Source organism: Mycteria americana, chromosome 14 (assembly GCF_035582795.1).
Source record: "Mycteria americana isolate JAX WOST 10 ecotype Jacksonville Zoo and Gardens chromosome 14, USCA_MyAme_1.0, whole genome shotgun sequence".
Lineage (NCBI taxonomy): Eukaryota > Metazoa > Chordata > Aves > Ciconiiformes > Ciconiidae > Mycteria > Mycteria americana.
In genome coordinates, this window is record NC_134378.1 from 1,018,265 (window position 1) to 1,040,858 (window position 22,594).

General features: G+C 43.9%; 1 protein-coding gene across 4 annotated transcripts in view; it reads right to left on the reverse strand.

Annotated features, from left to right (window-relative positions):
- The window catches only part of NDRG3 (NDRG family member 3), a 65,219-nt gene extending 43,461 nt beyond the window's left edge, over positions 1 to 21,758 (reverse strand). For 2 of the 4 annotated variants that reach the window (XM_075517135.1, XM_075517137.1), the window contains exon 1: positions 21,628 to 21,757. The gene's annotated coding sequence lies outside the window, so the exon portion shown is untranslated. Of the gene's footprint in view, positions 1 to 21,627 lie in introns of all 4 variants that reach the window. The other 2 variants (XM_075517136.1, XM_075517133.1) reach the window with 2 other exon arrangements.
- Between the last annotated feature and the right edge of the window lie 836 nt (positions 21,759 to 22,594).

The following is a 22,594-nucleotide window of genomic DNA, read 5'->3' on the forward strand; positions in this document are numbered from 1 at the left end:
GGAACATCAGACCATCCAGCTCTCTTCTCTGCCCTGCTCCTCCATCCCCTTGCACCTGTGACCCAAACCCTCCTTACGCAGTGTCTGGGATGCCTGACTGCAACGTGAGCAGATTTAATGCCGATTTTTGCCAGGCTAGCTTTCTGCTGTTTTAGTGAACTGAATGAGCCTATCAGACTATCACATGAACATCAGGACCAGCTCACGTAATGAAGACCAGACACGTAATGAGCTCTGGAGTCAGCTCCAAATCCTGCAGTCTAAGTTGAGGATCATGTACAACATACAGAGTAGGCAAATATACAAATAGCTAACTAACTACAGTCTTCATGGTGCTCCCTGGATACAAGTAACTAGGGCTATAAATTAACATCTAGTACGCAGCAGCATGGGCATTCATGTTGTAAGTTTCTGAAGTGGATAGAAGGCCTTTGATAATACAGGTAATAATGTCTTATTTCAGAGAAGATGGAAACAGATATGGGATGCAGCAACTGACCACGTCTTTTTCCAGCCATTGTGAGCATCCTCCCTTATGAGTAAGGGGAGCAGTTTGTAAACACCTGCATGAATACAACAGAGACATAGGATGGAAAATGCCAACTGCTTCAGCCGTAAATTGAGATTGCTCAGCATGCCCGAGGCTACCAGCTCCCTGCAAGGTACATCTGCCCAGGTACTGAGACGTTAACTGCACAAAGGTCACCAGGATGTACTTGTGTCAGACCCCGACCCTTCCCTCAAGTGAGAGTGGGCACACAAGGGCTCCAAGTGACCTGTTTCTCAGAAGCAAACTGAAGCAAGGCCTGTTACAGTTGCTCTTTTAGGAAGCATTATCCTGTGGAATAGGTTACACTGGAATGATCCTTTGAAGGATACTAGTAGAAGATCTGCTTTTCAACAGGAAAATACAATTAGGCTAAATGCTGTAGTGTGACAGAAAGCCAGCAAATCTGGCTCATAGACACTCAATTTCAAGAAAAGAAACTATATAAAAATGAGGCAACTTGTCAAAACAAAATAAAAGAATAGAAAAAGCAACAAAAAGAAGGAATCCTACAAGGACCCTGGAGACTGTTAAAAGTGCTGTATGGGAAGCCCAGGTAATATGTGTGCCACTATGCAAGCACAAAGACAGAGACACCTTATATACAAACCCTGCATGACTCAATAGGAAGTTTAAGGAGGCTATCCTGGGAACAGCTGGAATTTAAAAGAAGTGGAAACTTTGTCCAGATGACCAAAACAGGAAATCCCATAAAGCACGGCAAACCAAATGCAAATGGGAAGCTAAGAGGACTAAAAGAAAGAATTTGAATGGTCCCTTGGCAAAGGATGTTCAAACCGATAGTCTGTGTTACTTGTTCACTTGCTGACTATGTTACTCAAACATGTCACAACCAGGAAGCCAGCTACAGAGCAGATGAGGTCACCCGACCACTGCGATGTACAAGGGGCACTGCGGAGTGGCAGAGCCATCACAGTCACCCAGCGAATACTTGACATCAGCCATCACTTTCAAAGCTGCCAGGAAAATCCCACACCAGCACGTTTCCCACACCAGCATGGAAAATCCCACACCAGCATCCTCTTGAAGGTGCTTTCTGCCCTGGTGAGATCTTGTCCCTCCACATCCAAGCCCCATTGGCATTTTAGGCAGGAAAGAACTTCTTCCCTTTTTCTCCATCCTTCTTCCCCTCCCTTTCCCCATTCATCCCCACACTGATTCACGTTAAAATCTGTGTGGTCAAAGTTAGAAGCCAAAGCTATCTCGTGAGTAAACTGGACTAGGTAAACAACTTCTACCAAGAAAAGAACAATTTTTACAAAGGTAGGTTGAATCTCCATAGTTTTTGCTGCAATATCTCTCAGGTAAAAGTTGTCTTTTCTTCTTTTCCTCACCCAAACTTCTCCAAACCAAAGTCCATGGTGTAGACCAACTCAGAGTTTAGTTTCCATTAAGAAACAATAGTGTAAGTTAAGGTGATTCCCATTAAGTGAAATTCCGTTTCATATACTTGGAATACAGCCAAAACATTCACAAGTTTAAGAGAGCTTCACAGCACGTATCTTAGAGTGGAAATCCATGATACTGATGACAAATGACCGAAGGAGGATTGAGAAAGAATGCAAGGAAATTATAAGGAGCGAGTAAAAGCTAATACAGCAACCCTGAAGAGTCAACATTGTAAATCTAAGATAAGGGAAGCACCTGCTAATCCACCAGTCGCTGAAGCAAACTACCCAAAAGTAACCTATCCTCATTTTAATACAATTATAATGTTAAAATACACACCCCTAGGGAAAAGAAACCTAAGTTTGGCTGCCCCCCCAAGTTAGCGAGCACGTGTAGTTGAATAAAAAGGTAATACAACTTTTAAGAGAAGTATGTAGCACAATGTATAACATTTCCTTGTTTTGTAAAAGTATATAAACGTAACTTCACAAGGAGGGTGTGCTAGATTTGTGGAGTTACCACCTAGCACCCATCTCTGCGCAGACATGAAATAAACATCTCAACTCTGTATTTTTCTGCTTCTTGCACACTGGGTAAAGAACCCAGATTTGGGACAACAATACCACGGACACTCCAGCTAGGACATGCAGTTATTGTAAACAAAGCCCTGAAAATGTTAAAACACAAAGATTTTACTTCTTTCAAAAGTAGCTGAAGATGTCAATACAAGCGATTTAGTTTCAATACTCTAGTTCTGAATGAAGCTGAATCATCACACAGGTTTCACGTTTAACCCCCCTGCATTTAGGAACACTGCGTTACAACAGAGTAATTCCTGATTTAATTCCCTAGAAACCCACGTGAGACAAGGAGGACATACCACACCAAGGCAACAGCGAAGGATAAAGCTGACTACATCAAAGTCTAACACTAATTCCTCAAGTAAGAAGTGCTAAGAGGAAGTTTCTCAGAACTCTGTCCACAGCCTCTTCTGCAGGCGAAGATGGCATGACAGAGACATTGCAAGGTTTCCATTTACGGGATCTGAATGCAATCGCAGAACAACGTAGGCTGGAAGGGATCTCTGGAGGTCATCTAGCACAACCTCCCACTCCAAGCAGGAGTACTCCAAGCTGGATCCAGGTGCTCAGAGCCTTACAGATTTGAAAATCTCTAAGGATGTAGATTCCAGCATTACACACCATGCTCATTGCAAAAATTGTTTCCTTTTATCCAATGGGAATTTCCCTTGCTGCAAGTGGAAGGTAGATGTATAAACAATGGGATTTTTAACCTGAAAATATCACAGACCAGCATAAAAAGAAAAATGAAAATCCAAAAGTAGCAACTATTACAGCCATACATCAACACTATTTAAAAATTCCCTTTCTAAAACTGTTTAATAATAAATAGGGAATCAAGTCAGATACTTCACATTAAAGGCGTAGATGGAGCAGAAATTCATCTCCCAGTAGAGTTTTCAGGGCAGACGTAAATATGTCAAAATAACAGGTTTAATATTAAATTGATCCCTGCCTCTGAAAAATATTCAATACCTTCCATAATAAGAACACATGAAGAACTGCACAGGACCCGTGTAGTGCAAGGTCTGGTCTGATACAGTTCAAGAGCAAATGCCTAGGAAACAGCAAAAGGATAGCACCTAGTGAGACTTCCTCTTTGCTTGTACATCCACATCCATACTTCAGACGAGCGTCAGTCTGTTTCAGGTCCTGTAGAAGCTTCTTCCCCAGTGCACTGAAATGCTGCTGTTCTTTCTAAACACAGAGGTTATTTATTCTCAGGCTTTGTGCTGCAGAAAAACTGGTGAGGCAGGCTTACCCATGAAATCTAGTTCGGTGCCTCTCTCTCTCCCTGATAGTCAAAAAAATTATGAACATCTTTACCTATTATACACAGAATACTCTTTCATCCCAACATGACAAAACCAAAAAATAATATTCAGTATCAAGTAACACACTCTGGAAGCTAAATCAAAGACTTAACGCTTTCCGAGAGCCCATTTCAACAGCTCTGAGCAGCCACAAACTTTCCAGAAGTCAGTGTGTGTGGTCCAGAGAAGGACCTTCCCAATGCAAGGCCCTTAGGCAAACAGCAAGTGTTAGAACACTAGCCCTGACCCTAAAAAAGCCTGTTGATAATACCTTCTCTAAAGACAGGCTAGCTTGCCAACACTCACCTGAAGAGAAATTATCAAATATTTTTACCTGGTTTTAGTATTTCCTTCCTGTTTACACACATACACATTTCTCCCATACTAACTTTTAAGCAGAATTTAGTTTAAAGACACTGCTGATGCAGTCATCTCAGAAATAAAATAAGACACCTAGTTAGTTCTGGATTGATTTTATTCACTCCAATATTACTTTTTTCCCCTCCCTCTCCAAGATTCATTGTCTTACCCTTTTGGAAAATGGCAGATATATTTACCTACCCCATGTCCAGTATTGCAATGTTACAGCCATGAATTCTAAAAAAACCCTCAAATGAGATTTAAAATGTTCTGAAGAAGGGTAGTCATACCGCAAGATGTAATTAAGTCAGGTGAACTGTGGCACTAACAGTTGCCAAACCCAATTGTAAAGAATATCATACTAGTTTAAGCCACCATCATGGAACCAAAGTATAGATTCTCTTTTGAGCCTCCTCCACAGCAATTCAAGCTAATCAGTTTTAGCTGAATGGTGGAGAGGTCTAAGAGCACCCACAGAGCATAAATTATCAGTTAAACCCCAGTAATCCAATTACTCTGGATCATACTTAACAGTTTAAAAGTAAAATGATAATAACTCACCTTACCACAGAATATTCCCTCACCATCTCAAGAGCCTGATTCAGTCTTGGGCACAGCCATACCCTGCTCAGAAGCGAGGTGTCCCCAGGCAGACATCAGCGAGGTCCCGGAGGCCACATGCTCACACTGCAGCCCAGCACATGTTACAGCGGTTACTGTGGAGGGGTTATCTAGACAACACCAACAGACCCCATCACTCCTCTCCCTACTCTTTCAACCTCCGAATAGCTCAAAGATTTGCAGATGGAGGTAATATATCTTACTTAACTAGCTGGAAATAAGCTTTTGTGACCAGAAGCCCTTCTCTAGGTCAGGAGCAGACAAACTGAAATACAACTCAAAGCACAATTCACCTGAGCAGTGTATGAGTTTAGGTGATATCTCTCTTTACAATTAAGTAAAGAAATGTTTAGCAAGGTGCTCTGAATCAGCCTAGACTGGCAAGAAATTAATTTTGTCAGTGAATATGTGAGCACAACAAACCACAGGTAATAAACCACAAATAAATAGCACATGTACATTGGAACCATGTCCAGTTTCCATGAATCCAAAACCTTCTCCTTCAGTCTGTCCTTTTCTAAATTCGTGAAGCAATCCTAAACTAACACTACTGCCACTGGTTGGTATTTTATTGTTGTATTATTTCTGTAGTAGGTGAAGCTGAAACTACCTACCACAACTGTAAGAATATGCCACCATACCAACTCACTGTCAGACCAAGAGGATACATTAGCTCTTGCTGTCACAGAAGTTTTAATACTCCAATAACAACTCCAAAATACCAGCCACAAAGCTAGGCTGTATGTTGTGATCTGTACATACAGTATTTGACTTTATTGGGTATTTCCACCAAAATACTTTGTTGACAAGTTGCACTGATTTTGCCCAATGAAAAATTATCAGAGGGGCTGTTTCAGCCTGCCAGGCGTCATATCTCTACTCCAACATTCGAAAGGATTTCTCTTACAAACAGAGCTCTAGAGCTAAGCTTTCAAAGCCCTGTGAACAGCGTTCTGATGAAGTGTTAACCGCAGAATAAAGCAGCCTAAATCCAGGGATTTGTTCCAACAGATTAAAACCTCAACGCCAAAGAGAAAGGAGGATGTCCTGCTCCCACTTTATAAATATCTCACTTTGTTTTGAGCCTGCCACCCGCTACTTTCATTTGTTGGTCTTAGTCCTTTTATCGGAAGAGACAGTGAATAATGGGTTCATATATGCTTCCATTATATCCTCTTCAAAGACAGCTTTTTGAGCCTGAAGAGTTTTGATCTAGTTATCATTCTTTACAAGGAACTAATTTCACACCTTTGATAATTCTTGTCAACCTTTTCAGGATCTCTCCCAGTTTCACTGGGTCTTTAAGAGCAATGAGACCAGTACTCATGCAGCATCCACAACACAGGTGCACTATGGGTTTACACAGCAGTATGTTTCCTAGCATGATCACTATTATTTTTCCACAAGCATCTAACCTTCAATTTCCTTTTCCAAACACTGAGATAATATTTTGATATAACTGCCTATTACAACCCCCAAGTTTCATCTATGACTGGAAAACCAATTCAGAGCTCATCACTGTATACATACAGTGGGGGCTGTTCTCCAGGTGAGTTACTTCACTACACTGAATTTAAAATGCTATTTTATGACTCAGTGCTATAGGATTTTTCCACATTTCCTCAAAGTTAACTCTTCTATTGACTATCATAAATAATGTATTTTTAATAAAACAAACATACGTTGTCACCTCTCTTCCATTTATTTTTCTAACTTTGACTTCTGTGTGCTTTTGGCCTCAGCGTGATTCGCTGGCAACAGCTAACATTGTGAAAACACGGTATAAAATAAATCTTCCTTTTGTCTGATTTACAGGTAGATTTTTACTGGATGTCCCAACAGCCCTCACACTCTCAGAAATGCCGGTTATTCTTTACTCATCTTCTGTGCCAGTCATGCTTTCATAAAGCTTTATTACTTTCTTTTGTCCTCCAAGTGGCTCCTTTCCAAGGTGCAAAGTCCTAAACTGTTTAATGTCTTCTTCTCTTTCTTCTCATTCCACACCTTTGCTCTCCCTTGTCACCTTTCTCTCTTTTTTCTAGTTCTCTTATACTCGAAGAATTTGCCAGAATAATTATGCTGATAATGAGCTCCAGTGTAGATTATGTCTAAGATTTTACTGCTCTACAGGACCATTTTTCATGCTTCCTCAGGGAGATATATCAGAGTTCCTCTTTAGAAACGTGCCTTAATACTGCCACGTACCTTCACAAACGTACAGGCAACCTTCTACATAATGCCCTGCTTCCCCCACCACTCCCAGAATTGGGAATTTTGTTAAAAATAATTTTTTATTACATTATTTTAAATCTAAGCTGCTCATATTCTTCCCTCTTGTCCTCAAGTTGACCTCAATTTTTAATTTTTTTTTAATTAGTCCTTTTATGTACATTTTCTGCATTTGTGTATGAACTACACTAGGCTAGGGCCTGGTAGCTGCAAACAAAGAGAAAAGTGTCTATCCACTACAGCAGTGGAGAAGTCCTATACTCCTCTACTTGTTCAAGAGCTTCAGTCAAAAGAAGGACGCAGTGGGAATCATTACAGGCTCAGGCATTTGTTTCTTTTCAAAACAACGTGTTGATCTGATTTAGTTTCAGTAGTTCATCCTAATCTATTTTCAGGCTATACTCTTGGTTCTCTTGGACCCTTCAGGTAATGCTTCTTATGTCGATATTATTCAACACAGCAAAGTCAGAAGAGATCAGTTTCATTCATCTGTCTGACCCTCCTGCCTAGCATAGGCTAATGGATTTCTCTATATAATTCCTTTACCAAGCCACGCATGCTGGGATTGAGCAGTGCCATTTCTCTTGGGATCTTTTGAGTCAGCACTGAGTAACTTTCCATTTAATGAACGGACCAACGCTTTCCATTGCATCCCAATACACTGGCACCTGATACTCCTCCCGTTAAATATTCACCTCAGGTAGAGTTTAAATGTTTTGGTTTTCCTTCAAATGAAGCTGTAATCAGGGGAGAAACAGGGAAAGAGGTAAGAGCTCCAAGGCCACCTCCCCTGCAATGACTCTGCAGCCCATCTGGAGTAAAACAGAGACTCTCCCCTCACCACTGCTGCCCTGCAGACAGATTGAAAGCTGTTTTCTACCTTTTATTACCAGTAATAAAACTTGTTGCTCTTCATCTAGCCACTGCACGAGAGAAAGACTGCACAGCATTGCTCGACCCATCACAGAATCACAGAATCGTATAGGTTGGAAAAGACCCTTAAGATCATCAAGTCCAACTGTAAACCTAACACTACCAAGTCCACCACTACACCATGACCCTAAGCACCTCATCCAAACAGCTTTTAAATACCTCCAGGGATGGGGACTCAACCACTTCCCTGGGCAGCCTGTTCCAATGCTTGATAACCCTCTCAGTGAAGTAAAATTTTCTAGTACCCAATCTAAACCTCCCCTGGCACAACTTGAGGCCATTTCCTCTCGTCCTGTCACTTGTTACTTGGGAGAAAAGACCGACCCCACCTCTCTACAACCTCCTTTCAGGTAGCTGTAGAGAGCGATGAGGTCTCCCCTCAGCCTCCTTTTCTCCAGGCTAAACAGTCCCAGTCCCCTCAGCCACTCCCCATCAGCCTTGTGCTCCAGACCCTTCACCAGCTTCATCGCCCTTCTTTGGACATGCTCCAGCCCCTCAATGTCTCCCTTGGAGTGAGGGGCCCAACACTGAACACAGCATTCGAGGTGCGGCCTTACCAGTGCCAACTACAGGGGCACGATCCCTGCCCTAGTCCTGCTGGCCACACTGTTCCTGACACAAGCCAGGATGCCATTGGCTTTCATGGCCACCTGGGCACACTGCTGGCTCATATTCAGGCGGCTGTCGACCAACACCCCCAGGTCCTTCTCTGCAGGGCAGCTTTCCAGCCACTCTTCCCCAAGCCTGTAGCGTTGCATGGGGTTGCTGTGGCCCAAGTGCAGGACCTTGCACTGAGCCTTGTTAAACCTCATACAGTTGGCCTTGGCCCATCGATCCAGCCTGTCCAGGTCCCTCTGCAGAGCCTTCCTCCCCTCAATCAGATCAACACTCCCACACAACTTGGTGTCATCTGCAAACTGACTGAGGGTGCACTCGACCCCTTCGTCCAGATCATTGATAAAGATATTAAACAGGACTGGCCCCAACACAGAGCCCTGGGGAACACCGCTTGTGACCGGCCGCCAACTGGAGTAAACTCCATTCCCCACCACTCTTTAGGCCCGGCCATCCAGCCAGTTCTTTACCCAGCCAAGAGTACACCCCTCCAAGCCATGAGCAGCCACTTTCTCCAGGAGAATGCTGTGGGAAACAGTGTCAAAGGCTTTACTGAAGTCAAGATAGACAACATCCACAGCCTTCCCCTCATCCATTAGGTGGGTCACCTTGTCATAGAAGGAGATCGGGTTGGTCAAGCAGGACCTGCCTTTCCTAAACCCATGCTGGCTGGGCTTGATCCCTTGGTTCACCCTCTACGTGCCGTGTGATGGCACTCAAGATCATCTGCTCCATCAGCTTCCCCAGTACCGAGGTCAGGCTGACATGCCTGTAGTTCCCCGGGTCCTCCTTCCGGCCCTTCTTGTAGATGAGTGTCACATTTGCTAATCTCCAGTCAGCAGGGACCTCCCCAGTTAGCCAGGACTGCTGGTAAATAATGGAAAGGGGCTTGGTGAGCACTTCTGCCAGTTCCTTCAGTACTCTCGGGTGGATCTCATCAGGCCCCGTAGACTTGTGAGTGTCTAAGTGGTGCAGCAGGTCACTCACCATTTCCCCCTGGATTATGGGGGCTCCATTTTGGTCCCCGTTCCTATCTTCCGACTCGGGGGGCTGGGTACCCAGAGAACAACTGGCCCTACTATTAAAGACTGAGGCAAAGAAGGCATTAAGTACCTCAGCCTTTTCCTCATCCTTTGTCACTGTGTTCCCTCCCCTGTCTACTAGAGGCTGGAGATTCTCCTTAGCTCTCCTTTTGCTGCTAATGTATTTGAGGAAGTATTTTCTGTTGTCTTTAACAGCAGCAGCCAGATTGAGCTCTAGCTCGGCTTTGGCCCTTCTAATTTTCTCCCTGCACAATCTCACTACACCTTTGTAGTCCTCTTGACTTGCCTGCCCCATCTTCCAAAGGCTGTAGACTCTCCTCTTCTTCCTGAGTTCTAGCCAAAGCTCTCTATTCAGCCAGGCCGGTCTTCTTCCCTGCCAGCTCATCTTTTGGCACCTGGGGACAGCCTGCTCTTGTGCTTTTAGGACTTCCTCCTTAAAGAATGTCCAGCCTTCCTGGACTCCTTTGCCCTTTAGGGCAGCCTCCCAGGGGACTCTGTCGACCAGTCTCCTAAATAGGCCAAAGTCTGCCCTCCGGAAGTCTAAGGTGGCAGTTCTCCTGACCTCCGCTCATCACTTCTCCAAGAATCAAAAACTTCATGATTTCATGATAACTCTGCCCAAGACAGCCTCCAACCATCATATAACTCACAAGTCCTTCTCTGTTCGTGAACAAGAGGCCCAGCAGGGCACCTTCCCTCGTTGGCTCCCTCACCAGCTGCGTCAGGAAGTTATCTGCCACACACTCGAGGAACCTCCTAGACTGTTTCCTCTCTGCTGTATTGTATTTCCAGCAGACATCCGGCAGGTTGAAGTCCCCCACAAGAACAAGGGCTAGCGATCGTGAGGCTTCTCCCAGCTGCTTATAGAACCAAGCTCCTTAATAGGCCAGTGGTGATGGTGATCACTCAATTGTGTTAACGCAGGTGCTCAGAGGAAGAGGCAGCAGCTGTCATTTTTGAGATGTAACTGCTCATCCCTTAAAAATTATGAGTATACAGGTATGCCAGTAAAAAAAAGGATGGAACTTTCTAATAGCCGCACAGAAATCACTGCGGTCCTTGTCTGTTTGGCCAGGTAAGAGAAAGAGATCCCCCTCCTGCTGCAACTACACTCAGGAACTCGGAGGCACCAGAGCTCCCGACCAGCCCCTGGGAGCACAGCACCTCCACTCCCCACACCCTGGCTTTCCCCATACCTTTTACTCACATGGATGCTTGAACCGTGCTGCAGGGATGTAGAGGCCAAGAATGCGGAACAAGTCCCTTGATTTACGGAAAAGTTGAGTGCCAGTCTTGAAAGCTAAGGCCCCAGACTACAAAAAGCAATTTGGAGTCACTACTGCTGAGAAGACCTGGGGTGCTTTTAAAAATGCAAAAGAAAATTTGAGCCTACTGATTTATGATAGGATAAAAATACTTCAAACTTCACTAAAGGAAATGTTTCAAGATCAGGATTTAAACTCTGTGAGCCTTTCCTTATTGAAAGCTTTGACCATACTAAGACTGTATTCACTTAAATAATTTTTAGGCAAACAAGGTGACTGATGATGGCTTCTACATAAGCGGTTCATTTTAATGTGGAGACATGATAAAAATAGCAGCATAAGTGCCATGTTTACAATCAGTCCACAGCCCAGAATGACGTTTGAAGGCTAGATATCTGAGAAATATTAATACATCACATCAAAGAAATCAAACTACAGAAAAGCAAGATACCTGCATTACGACACTTCTCAGTTCAGGCAATTAATGCTTAGGTCACGAATTAAGCTTTCTGGTGCACATATTTCAAGCCATTTCATTCTTTTTCCCCAACAACTACTACCTACCAATCAGACAAAGTGCAGAGATTTACATTCTGGAGACCTCCATAAAAGCTGAATAATATTTCTGCCTAAACAGTTCTTATTTTATGAAAATGAAGTACTGACAGTATTTCTCCTGCCTTCATGTAAATTCTTAAATTCTTATTCCTATTGTACTATGAATTTCTTCACAGGTTACTATAAAACACAATGAACTATATTCTATTTAATTTTTCCTTTTTATTTTTTTTTAAAGAGAGTACAAGGTTCTCTGGCTGTTTTATTGCTTTCACTGTTAAGAAACTGCTGTTTTTATTAAAGAAGAATGAAGCAATTAAAATCAAGGGGGGGGGGGAAGCAGTTATATTGTGAAAGGCCAAAGGAGAAACCTCCACTATACTTCTACTACTGACCAAAAAAAAAAAAAGTCTAATGCTCAGTGAATGCCTCCTTCATCTGCCTGAGAAATCCTGCACAACACAATTTTAAAAGCTGATGTTTGAAGGCTGTCTTGTGCTTGTTTTGCAACCTCATAAAACATTTTTTAAACAAGGAAAAAAAAAAGATTAAGTTTTTTTTTCCAGACCAAAACAGCTTCTTAGGATAGATGAGAAGAGCAGCTCTGCCTCTGTGCTGCAGCACCATTGCACACACCGTTTCTGCTGGAAGCGGAGCTGAGGATGCTGTTTGCAGCTCGGCCACAAGCGACACGAGCGCACAGCTCACTGTCCCTTCCACAAGCATCTTCTGCTCCGCCTCAAAGTGTTACAGATACCCATCCGTTCTTCACTATCCAGGTTTAAGTGTCCTCCAGGAATTCTGCTCCCTTTGGGATATCACGGTTAATGAAAAAAAGCAGGATAACAGACTTCTTAGAAGTCTTTAGGGGTCGCTGCACTGCCAAATCAGTGAGGAAATATCATTTTCTAACACCTAAAAACACCGCCAAAAACGGAATGCATTCATGTGGAACAGGCACAGGACCCCCTTCCTGAGTAACCAACTGGTGAGCTCTGCAAATTGTTTTAAAGACATTTTTATACTGGTGAGAGTGGCAGCATACATATAATTATAGTGGCCTAGGAAACACTTGGAAACACTTCATTTAGGCAATTACTACCAAGCATAACAATAAAAGCCATTTCTCACAGCATAAGCTGAATCACTATCAGAAGGGCTTGATGGTCTCATTATGCTAGTGAAGCTCCTGTAGTACACACATGACCAGACAGCTCTGGCACTGAAGCTGTTGCTTCCCAGATTTCAAAGGATTGCTGAAATACCCGCACACAGGATCTATTACGGAGTTAATAATCCTCTACAACAGCAACTGTCAGGCTACCCAAAATTTGGGAATCACTGCCAACATTTGTATGCATTTGCAAAGAATTCATGAAGACAACATGGGAGTACACATCACACAAAATGCATCCATTCATATTCAACATGCATGAACAGGAAACAAAACCAAAATAGCAAAAAGCATTTGGTAAGAAGGGTGCAAGAAGTCTCCATCACTGCCTTGGTATGACTGTCTTAGGCCGGAGAGGGGTCAGAAAGGCTGCATGCATCCACACCCAGCCAGGTCATCTTTATTTAAAAAACAATTAAAAAAAAAAAATCAAAAAAATCTTCCATTCACCACCCCAAGTGTAGTTATTTCAGAAAGGAATAATTTTTTTTTTTTTTTGGGGGGGGGGGGGGGGGGGGAAGGGAATGGTGTTTCTTATTCCCACACTTCCACCACCTATGCTTTCCAGCATGCCACCACAGAAGTTCAGAACCACCAGGATCCTATCCAAGGAAATAATGTCAGCAAAGGTCTCCGACTTCCTTGCAGGTTTAGGGTGGAAACCCGGAACACAGACTGGCTGAGTGACAGGGAGTGCTGCAGTAAAGTCAATCACTCTTAAGGCAAGTAACACCTCTGAGCAAGAATACACATCTGAGATGGCTCCCTCCGTTTGAGCACATCCACAGAAAAATTAGTCAGCAATTACTTGCACAAAGCAGTCTGGACGCAATTACTCGCACAAAGCAGTCTGGACACATACCCTCTTACCACGTGCAATACATCCAGACAAGCGTATATTCAAATACAATGGATAACCTGAGCTAAAGGACAACAAAATCAACCTGGCTTTAAGCCCCAGTAGTTCCTTTTTTAAGGAGCATTCTCCAACTGCAAGCATCACGGTCAGCAATTGCACATAAATAACCCTTTTGGGTGTAGAAACCAGGAGAAATGCTGATGGTTTACATTTTCTAAGATTTGGAACACTGCTGAAGACATCAGAGAGACAGCTTTTGCGAGCAAGAGAGATCACACAAGCACTGGGTGTTTCCTGAAGCTTGACCTGAAGCAGGACTTCAGACTGCATGTTGTTTGTGGCATTTTAGTAGAAGTTGAGAAGAACTTTGTGATCCCCTGGAATCACCGTCAAGTTGCATCAGCTCCTGCTTCACGTGGTCAGCCCCATGACCAAGTCCAGGAGCAGAACAGCCATGAGCTCCAAGACCATTTAAAAACAGTTACAAATGCAGAAATTAAGTCTCCAAAAGGTAACGAACATGCGGGTACCACCCAGCTGGTGCAGTGGTTCTGCTCAGGGTGGTCAAAATAATTTTTTAAACCTTCACTCTTTTAGGGCAAGACCCCACGTACTGCAAAGTTCCCAGGCCGGGGTACAACTGAGTCGCTACAGCACACAGACCATATGTTCACTCCTCCCTGGGGATGGAGGCCTCACTTTCTTTTTTTTTAATATGCCACTGAAAAAAAAAAAAAAAAGACACTTAACTCTCGAAAAACCCAAATTGCTTTAACTTGTTCTTGGAGGCAGAGACAATCTGAACTTCTTCATTAACTCTTTTGTACAGACAAACCTACAAACCTCTCTTACTGTGCTTTTATATTCACTCTGCTGGACAATTCCAGCCCTTTTTGCAATTTAGACATTTGGGTTGAAATCTTGATGATGATGGGTCAGTAACTGCAAAATTGCAGTTGACAGTCCTAGATTATTCTATGCTGACTCCTCAGTCATAATCATTCAATTATATGACACAGCAGTATGAATGAGTGCGGTAGCAAACACTACAAAGTGACAAATGCAGCAGTTGTAGCCAGGGAGACGACGTTACAAACCGGTATTCGCAGACTGACACAGGCAAGCACAAGGTCTCACCAAGGAGACATCTTGACAGGCAACCTTCTAAACAACCCCTCCTTCCTTTTGTTTCTTCCAACACCATAACAGCAGCTATAGCATTTGCTTTATATAGGTATTATGCTGTGTAAAATGCTGAAGGATAATTTACTGTCTTTTAAAGCAATGTCCTTGCTGCAAACCAGAAGACAGCAGACCTGGTGGTCCCACAGTTCAGCTCCCAAATCCAAGGTATTCCCAGAGTCCCCATGCACCAAGATCTCACAGCAGCAGCACAACCACACTCACCTTTGTGGCGACAGAACTGAGAGGCCATTCATTGCCAGGTGATAGGGCAAATGATTTGATTCATTAGCCGAACACGAATTGGATGGAATACTTGCTGGGTGTTCCATCCATTTACTGCTAGAAGTACCCAAAAACATTCAGGGCATATGAGCTCTCTTACTGACTTATTTTTTAAAATAATGAATGTTTCCAATTAACTATTTATCTTAAAAATGTCAGGAAAGTATAATTTTGTTCTGTGGCTGAGCTAATCCATGTGCAGGTTTTCACCAAGCCCTGTGCCTTTCTCTCTGTCAGCCCATGGATAAAGCTCAATTGCATTGTAAAATGAGAAAAAAACTTCCCTGGCTTTCCTGAGGACCATAAGAATTATATTTGGTAACCTTTTAATCCAAACTGAAGGAAAAAAGAAGTCAAATTTGTAACAAGGACCATTTATTTGATGAAAACCATGTCAGAATGAACTACATGAGCAAAATAGCAAAGGTAGAGTACTACACAAGGTTTAAAAATGCCTCTATAAACTGATGAGTGTGTGCTTGCTCAACACTCCCAACACTGTTGTATTAATTCTCCAGCCATGGCAGAGACAAACCATGCAGCACCTGAACTGGCAGCACAGAAAACCAGACTTAAACCACTCCCCAAGCCCCTGTCTTCTACCATCTGGAAAATAAAGCACAAAACCACATACAAGCCCTCCTTTTCTGGAAGGAAACACACCGATCCAAGTCATATAACCATATATTTACACAAATCAAGTTTTTCTTTTTGCCTATGCAAAGGTAGAAGCACCTACAAAAACTGAAAAAAACAGACCTTATTGGCTAAGCAAGCAATACATTTCAAATCTATGACAGCCAAAAGAAACTGTTAAAACCAGAAGCATCTAACTTCAGTTCTCCACACGAAAACAACCCAAAAACCCCCTCAGCAGAAAACTGTTATTATGTACAACAACAGAAATGGTGAATCTGGATATAAATTTTCAAGAACACACCTGAAAAGCCTGTTTAGTGAACAAAAATGTCATTAAAGACCTGTAGCATTTGTATTTAGGCAACTTAAATGTACATAAATCCCAAATAATTCTAGCATTTACAAAATAACACAAGGGCATCAGTAGCAAAATTTGTGAATTTCCAGTTACATGTTTTTGAAATATTTATGATGCAATTGTTCCTAATAAATTAGAATAAAGCCCATATATAGGATAAAAAGTAATACTAGATCCCTATTAATTCACAGAAATGCACTAAAAATCCATCCTTGTTCACTGTCTTTGTTTAAGAAATTCTAGGTATCAACCCATGGTCAGATTGTTTTTCTGCCTCAGCACAGTGAAAATGTCCAAGAAGCAGTCACAAAATCAATCGAATTAGTACCTAGGTGCGATTCATACACAAGTCATACTAACCTAACTACAGCATCAAATTCATGTCAATTTGAAATAAAAAGTGCAAGTCTGTGCACAGACACACTGCCTTGAGTCTAGACTACAGTTGAGCCTGTAAGGTCACAATTTCAATCAGCAGCAGTAAGCACAGAAATATGCACTTATCCAACTGAATTGATTCTAATTAAATCCACACATTTGTATACTATCAGTACAGCAACACTAAATCAGCATTAATTTATAATTTGTTGGGTTCATTTCCAGCCAGATCTGTTTCCAGACTGGATTCCCTGCACGGCAGCAGGACTGCTGGAGGGGAACATCAGACAGGGCTGCGAGGACAGGCAGAACCTCTTGGTTAGCAGGGGCATTCACGGCGCACGTTTATAGCAATGATGAAACCGCAACACAAGATACATTCAGATAGCTACTGAGCTTCGGCAGCTCTGCAGCTAAAGGGTAAATGGGAAAGCCCTTGCCTGGACTAATGACTAACTGAAAACAGATGACAGAGGGTAGGCATAAATGGTCAATTTTCACAGGGAGGGAGACTGCCAGGAGCCTTTTGCAGGGGTCTACTATACACTGTATTCATAAACAATCTGGAAAAGGGGCCAAGGAGTGGAGTGAAAGTCTCCTGAGTATACAAGCTATTCTGACAGTAAAGAGAAGGGCTGACTGAAGACCTGCAGAAAAAACATATGAGACTGAATAATCAGGAAATAAAATAACAGATGAAATTCACCGCAAATAAAGTAGCAGTCCAAAGAAAAATGATCCTAATTTCACATATAGAGTGATGTGCTCCAAACTGATCATTAACATTCAGAAAGTCTTGTTGGAGTCATGACAGACTGATAAAAGCATCAGCTCACAACCACTCGACATATAAAAAAAATAAACCTAACGTTAGGAAATGATTAGTAATTAAACCATCACATAAAGCTATAGAATGTCTGCAGCTTAAATCCTGGATGCAGTGCCTGTGCCTTCATTTTAAGAGGACATAATGGAAGGGGAAAATATTTTTAAAAAGGAAACAAGATTTGAAAAGATGAATAATGAAGAATAATTAATTAGGCTAGGGTTATTCTGCCTGGAAACAGACATTACTGCAGTGACATACGACAGAAGCCTATAAAATCATCAGTTGCATAGAGAAGGTAAACAGAGATCAGTTGTTCATTGTTTCCAAACAATACAAAAGCTACAAGATATGAAATGAAGCTAGCAGCTGACAAGTTCAAAACAAAACAAGCAGAGGTAGTTAGCACCTACAACATTATTTTGTGCTTTGGAAGGTCTCCCCTGGGATGCATCAGTGCTATACATTTAAATAGACTGGAGACATGGGCAAGTTCACAGAAGAAAAATACATTAACCGTTAACAAAATAAATGCAAACAACACATCTACCTCTTGACATCCTACAGCTGATGGCTATCAGACAAGGTTTACATAATTTATCCTCACCTTATGCTCTTCTCTTTTTGGTCACTGTCAGGAAAGAACAGCAGACCAGATGGTTCCACACAATTCTATGGCTGTTCTTACACTGCAAAAATGGTACTCCTCAGCCCTTCTTTGAACTCATTCAAGTTGCTTACCTGGCAAAAGTTGATCTTCTGGGGAGATGGGGACACAGAGGGACTGGATCTGTGCTCTGCTTATTTAGCAAAGTGAACTGCTTCAGGAAAACATCCAGCAAATGCTGGAGGTGGTACAAGACAGGGCAAGAATAGGACCAGCCCTTTTGCATGCCAACCGGTCATTAGATCAGTTTAAGATATAAGACGCAGCTTCACCACCAAAATACAGATGAAAAGGAAGCAGCAGATTGCCTATATCCTCTGTTCAAACACCCAGAGAAAAGCCACAGTTCCAGGGCTTGTGGGGAAAAACAAAAAAAAAAAAAAAAAGGACTAGTTGCACATTTTTAATCCATCTGGTAATTACGAAGAGTCTGGTTTATACATGACTGAATAGTAAAGGTTACTTTAAAATTAAACATCACATTTATAACCTCTACTGTATTTATACTATGTAAAGTAAAGAACACCCCTTTGGCGAACTAAAACCTGTTGTAAATACAGAAATGCATCCAAGTGTGGTAAGGACGACAGCCAAATGAAAACAAAGCTATTCCTTCCCATGCTTCCCACAGCATCAATTGGATTACTACATTAAATAGTGCTACATCAGTGACAGAAGCCAAGGGAATATGACTAGGTAGAAAAAGGTGAATGATCAATAAGAATATATTATTAAAAATCCAGCAAGTCTCATTTACAATTCAGAATTTACGAGAACAGAACTGAAGACCAAGTGAGATTATTAAAATCTCTCATCAACTCCGATTTGCACAGTAGAGGGCACAGTCACCCTGTCATTCCCATGTCAGGACCAAATCACAACTGCTTTGCTTAATAACTGACCTGATCTGGCCAGAATACTGAGAATTCCCAGGGAAAAGCAATACAGAATTTTATTATTCCTCCCAAACCACATTCATACGAAAATGAGACCACTGAGATGCATCAAGACACATATCAGGAACATTTTCTTCAACATTACACAGAGAAACAGTAGCAAAACACTCCTCTGTTCTCCTTTAACCATCACGGATTAAACCAGGCTGTAATAATTACAGACACAAATAGTCTTAAGCAGTACTGCGCAACTGTCCAACACAAGGCTTAAGAGTCGTAAGCAGCAGAGGCATATTTACATTCAAGACAGAGTTGACAGATGATGAGCACGAGATAAACCCTGATAATGGAGGGTCATGGTGTCAGCACTGCCTACAGAAATAGAACTCACTGAGTGTTTGGCTTTACCTTTTCCCAGGAAGCAACAGTGGTGGCAATCCAGCTGAGTTATTGTTTGTGAGAATGACAATTAAATAATTAAAAATTAAAATCCCTATTCTGTTACACATGAAAACTGACACCCCCCCCCCAAATTTTAAGGCTGATTCACTTTGTCCTATTAATTTTTTAAAATTTTTATGCTTAGACTATATTATGATCATAATTTTTTGAGCTTCTTACTGAAAATACCATACCTATACTTTACTACTTTGCTATAACGTTTACCTTGAGCGTGCAACAGAGGAATGTTTAAGAAAACTGTCCTAGAAGCATCTTTAAGAAAATTTCCTAGTGTTATCATTAAGGGACCAAAATACATGTTGTATGTAATAAAGCCTCTGAAATCTAAATGTACCACTACACTTATGCTTTCCAATTAAAAACATTAAAGATCCTGTCATGTATGACCAATGTGAAATATGAGCTGCAAACAGAAGCACTGGAGGATTTCTGAAGGTGATCTGAGATTAGGAAAATGCAAATTAAACAGGTTTGTTCTTTTCAATTAGTTTTTAACCTCAGATACAAAATGAGTAGCTTGGAACATAATTACAGCCTCCGATAATGCTGCTTCCAGCAGTTGTTTAATTTTCATTTTATAACATTTCCAGCTTCTACACTTGTAAACTTCTCAATACATGCTGAGTATAGCCCACACTAATTTTCTGCCCTCAAGACAGCCAGTTTCAGTGCCTCCTCTGCCACACACAAGCTAAGTTTCAAAATCCCAAACAAATAAATGAAATTGGAACAGTCATTGCAAATCCTGAGTCCTCTCTACAATCCCAGTCAAATGGCCAGTAATCCAAATGAATCATAGTGATTGCCGTGCTTCTTCAGGAGTCTACCCCCAGTTCAGTAAGAGACACACATTTGGTAAGCTTTGCTCCCCTAGTCCAAGTAAATTATTGTGCCAGAAGAGCTCCAAGCTGATTTTAAACACAGCTCTTCAACTTAACATTACCTTTTGAGTTTTCACCATAGACCAATACGCTAGAGCTAAACATGGTTTGACAGGCTCCAGGATTTGGAAGACTGTTGTCCTCTCGTTTCTATAGAAAAGGGAAGGCCGAAGCTAAAGTAATGAGCCCCCAAGTCCTCCTATCTGAACACGGGAGACTCGCAAGCGTGCCTGACACAGGAAGCAGAAGTAGATTCTTCTCTGCTTGTAACCCTCATCTTCTCATTACTTCAGTGTTCAAGCACAAAAACTCTTCTGGGCTTCCCAGATGCAACCCCCTGACACTTACCAGACTTTTCCTGTTCTACGGAGCAAAGATGCACGTGACCGAGTCGCCCCAGTTCTGCTACAAACTTTGACTGTGATTCACGTGCTGTGACCGCACTGTATCACAACTATCACGCACCAGTTCCAGACTCCTCAGACTTGAGGGGAATCAAAAAAATGTATCAGACGCCAGGCTCTCAATCGGCAATGCAACACCCCAAGGCACTGCCACTGGGCCAGCTGACAGCACTCCCAACACCTCCTGGGAAGCCAGTGACTGTTTTGTAACAGCTCAATTTCTGCACTGGACTTTATAACGATGATTTTTTTAAGATAGTAGAAACGTCTGACTTTGCTACAATGCTTTGAATTACTCCCCGTGACTTACATTAAATATAAAAAAAGAAACAGCCATTGACCCAAGTCAACAAAAAAATTTTTACAAGCTAGTCCTTTCCTATTGACACACTGACAAGACTGTACTGAACTAAAGAAAAACACCCTCTTTTCATTGTCCAAAGTAAATACAGCTGAGAATTTTGAGATCCGAATACCAGAAAGAAAAGCTACAGATGAGAGCAAGCAGGCAGCCCAGAGCATGCCAGTCTCTTATTTACATGAAAAAAAATCACCTCCGCAACAAAACCAGGGGCCGTTTCGAGGCGTTTCTCTTTTTTCCCAACGAAGCTCGGTATGACGAGGGATTATTTCCTAAACCCAGCTCCGTGAGGGAGCGGTACTTTCCCCCGCCGTCTCACAACGGCAGAGGAGAGGAGCGGAGCGCAGTCCTCCCTCAGCGGCAGCCTCTCGGCGGGGGACGCCGGCGGCAGCGACCGCCCGGGCCCCTCCGGGATGCGGCCGCCTCACCGGGCGCCGCCCGGGAACACCCCCCGCCCCCGCTCAGGTAACCCTCGCGGCGTAACCATTCACCGGCGGCGCCCCGGGGTCGGGGAGCGGCAGCAGCGGCCGCAGGGCTCGGCGGGACAGACGGTGCCCGCGGGCGCGGCCGCCGCAAGCCGCTGACCCCGGCCTGCCCGCCCGCCGCCGCACCGGCTCCCGCGGAGCCGCCGCGCGGCACTTTCTGCCGAGCGACAGCCAAGCGCCTCAGCGCCGCTGCAGCGGCACCCGGTAGCCACGGAGGACGCGCGGGGCCGGCCCCAGGGGCGTACGAAGCCGCTGCCGGGCGGCGCCCGGGCCCGCGGGCGGCGGTGGGGCTCACCTGGACGGCAGGTACCTCAGCAGCTGCGGCCGCCGCGGCATGTGGGGCACTCTGCGCCTGCGCGCTGCGCCGCGGGGACCGCACATGCGCGGGGGCCGTTCCGGGGGTCGGGACTACAAACAAGATGGCGGCCGGGCGGCGAGCCGGGGTGGGCGCCATCTTGGGGGTAGTTCCTCTCGCGTCGCCTTCCGCCCGGAGGGCTGGGCCCCGCCGGGCTGCAGAGGCCCGCCCGGGCGGGAGGTGGCGCCGCTCCCTGCGGCCGATCCCCCGTCACCGGGCGCGGCAGCGCCTCCTCAGCGGTGCCTTCCCCCCTACACCTCTGGGGCGCGACCCGCCCGGGCCCGGTTCTTCCCTGCAGCCTCCCCGCCTCGGCTCCCCTCGCTCTCACAGCGATCACTTGAAAGCTCGGGGCAGGAGAAGACTCCCCGGTCGGCTCGGCGCGCTGCCGGGCCACCGGAGCCCCGACCACACGATTGCTCACGCACCCCAGTCGTGAGCGAGGTCGGGGCAGCAGCCCGCCACAGGGAGCTGGGACCCGGGTTACCGGGGCCGGGGACAGGCGAATTACAAACCAAGGGAGCGTGCCTGCACCAATCCTTGGAGCCGCTCCAAAGCCCAAAACACCTCTTGCGTTGGTTTTGGTTTGTTTCGTGTTTTTTTTTTTTTTCCCCTCCAGAGGTAAGGCTTAGGCTAAATTCTTGGTAGGCCAAACAAATTTGCTTGTTCCTTCCCCCCCGGAGGTTCTGGCAATGTGCAAGTGTGAATGTTGGGGGAGTGCTCCCCGAGGTCACCTTTATCCCTCTGTCCCGTACCCACTACCTAACGCTGGGGCCACGCTCCTTCCACGAGGGTAGCCATCCCAAACAGTCAGCAAGCTCTGTGCAACGCCTGGCGTTTCCAGCTGCACCCCTAAGGAGCGCATGTGCTATCTTCTACCTCTTGCTGCCTTTTTTCCCTTCTTCAGGAG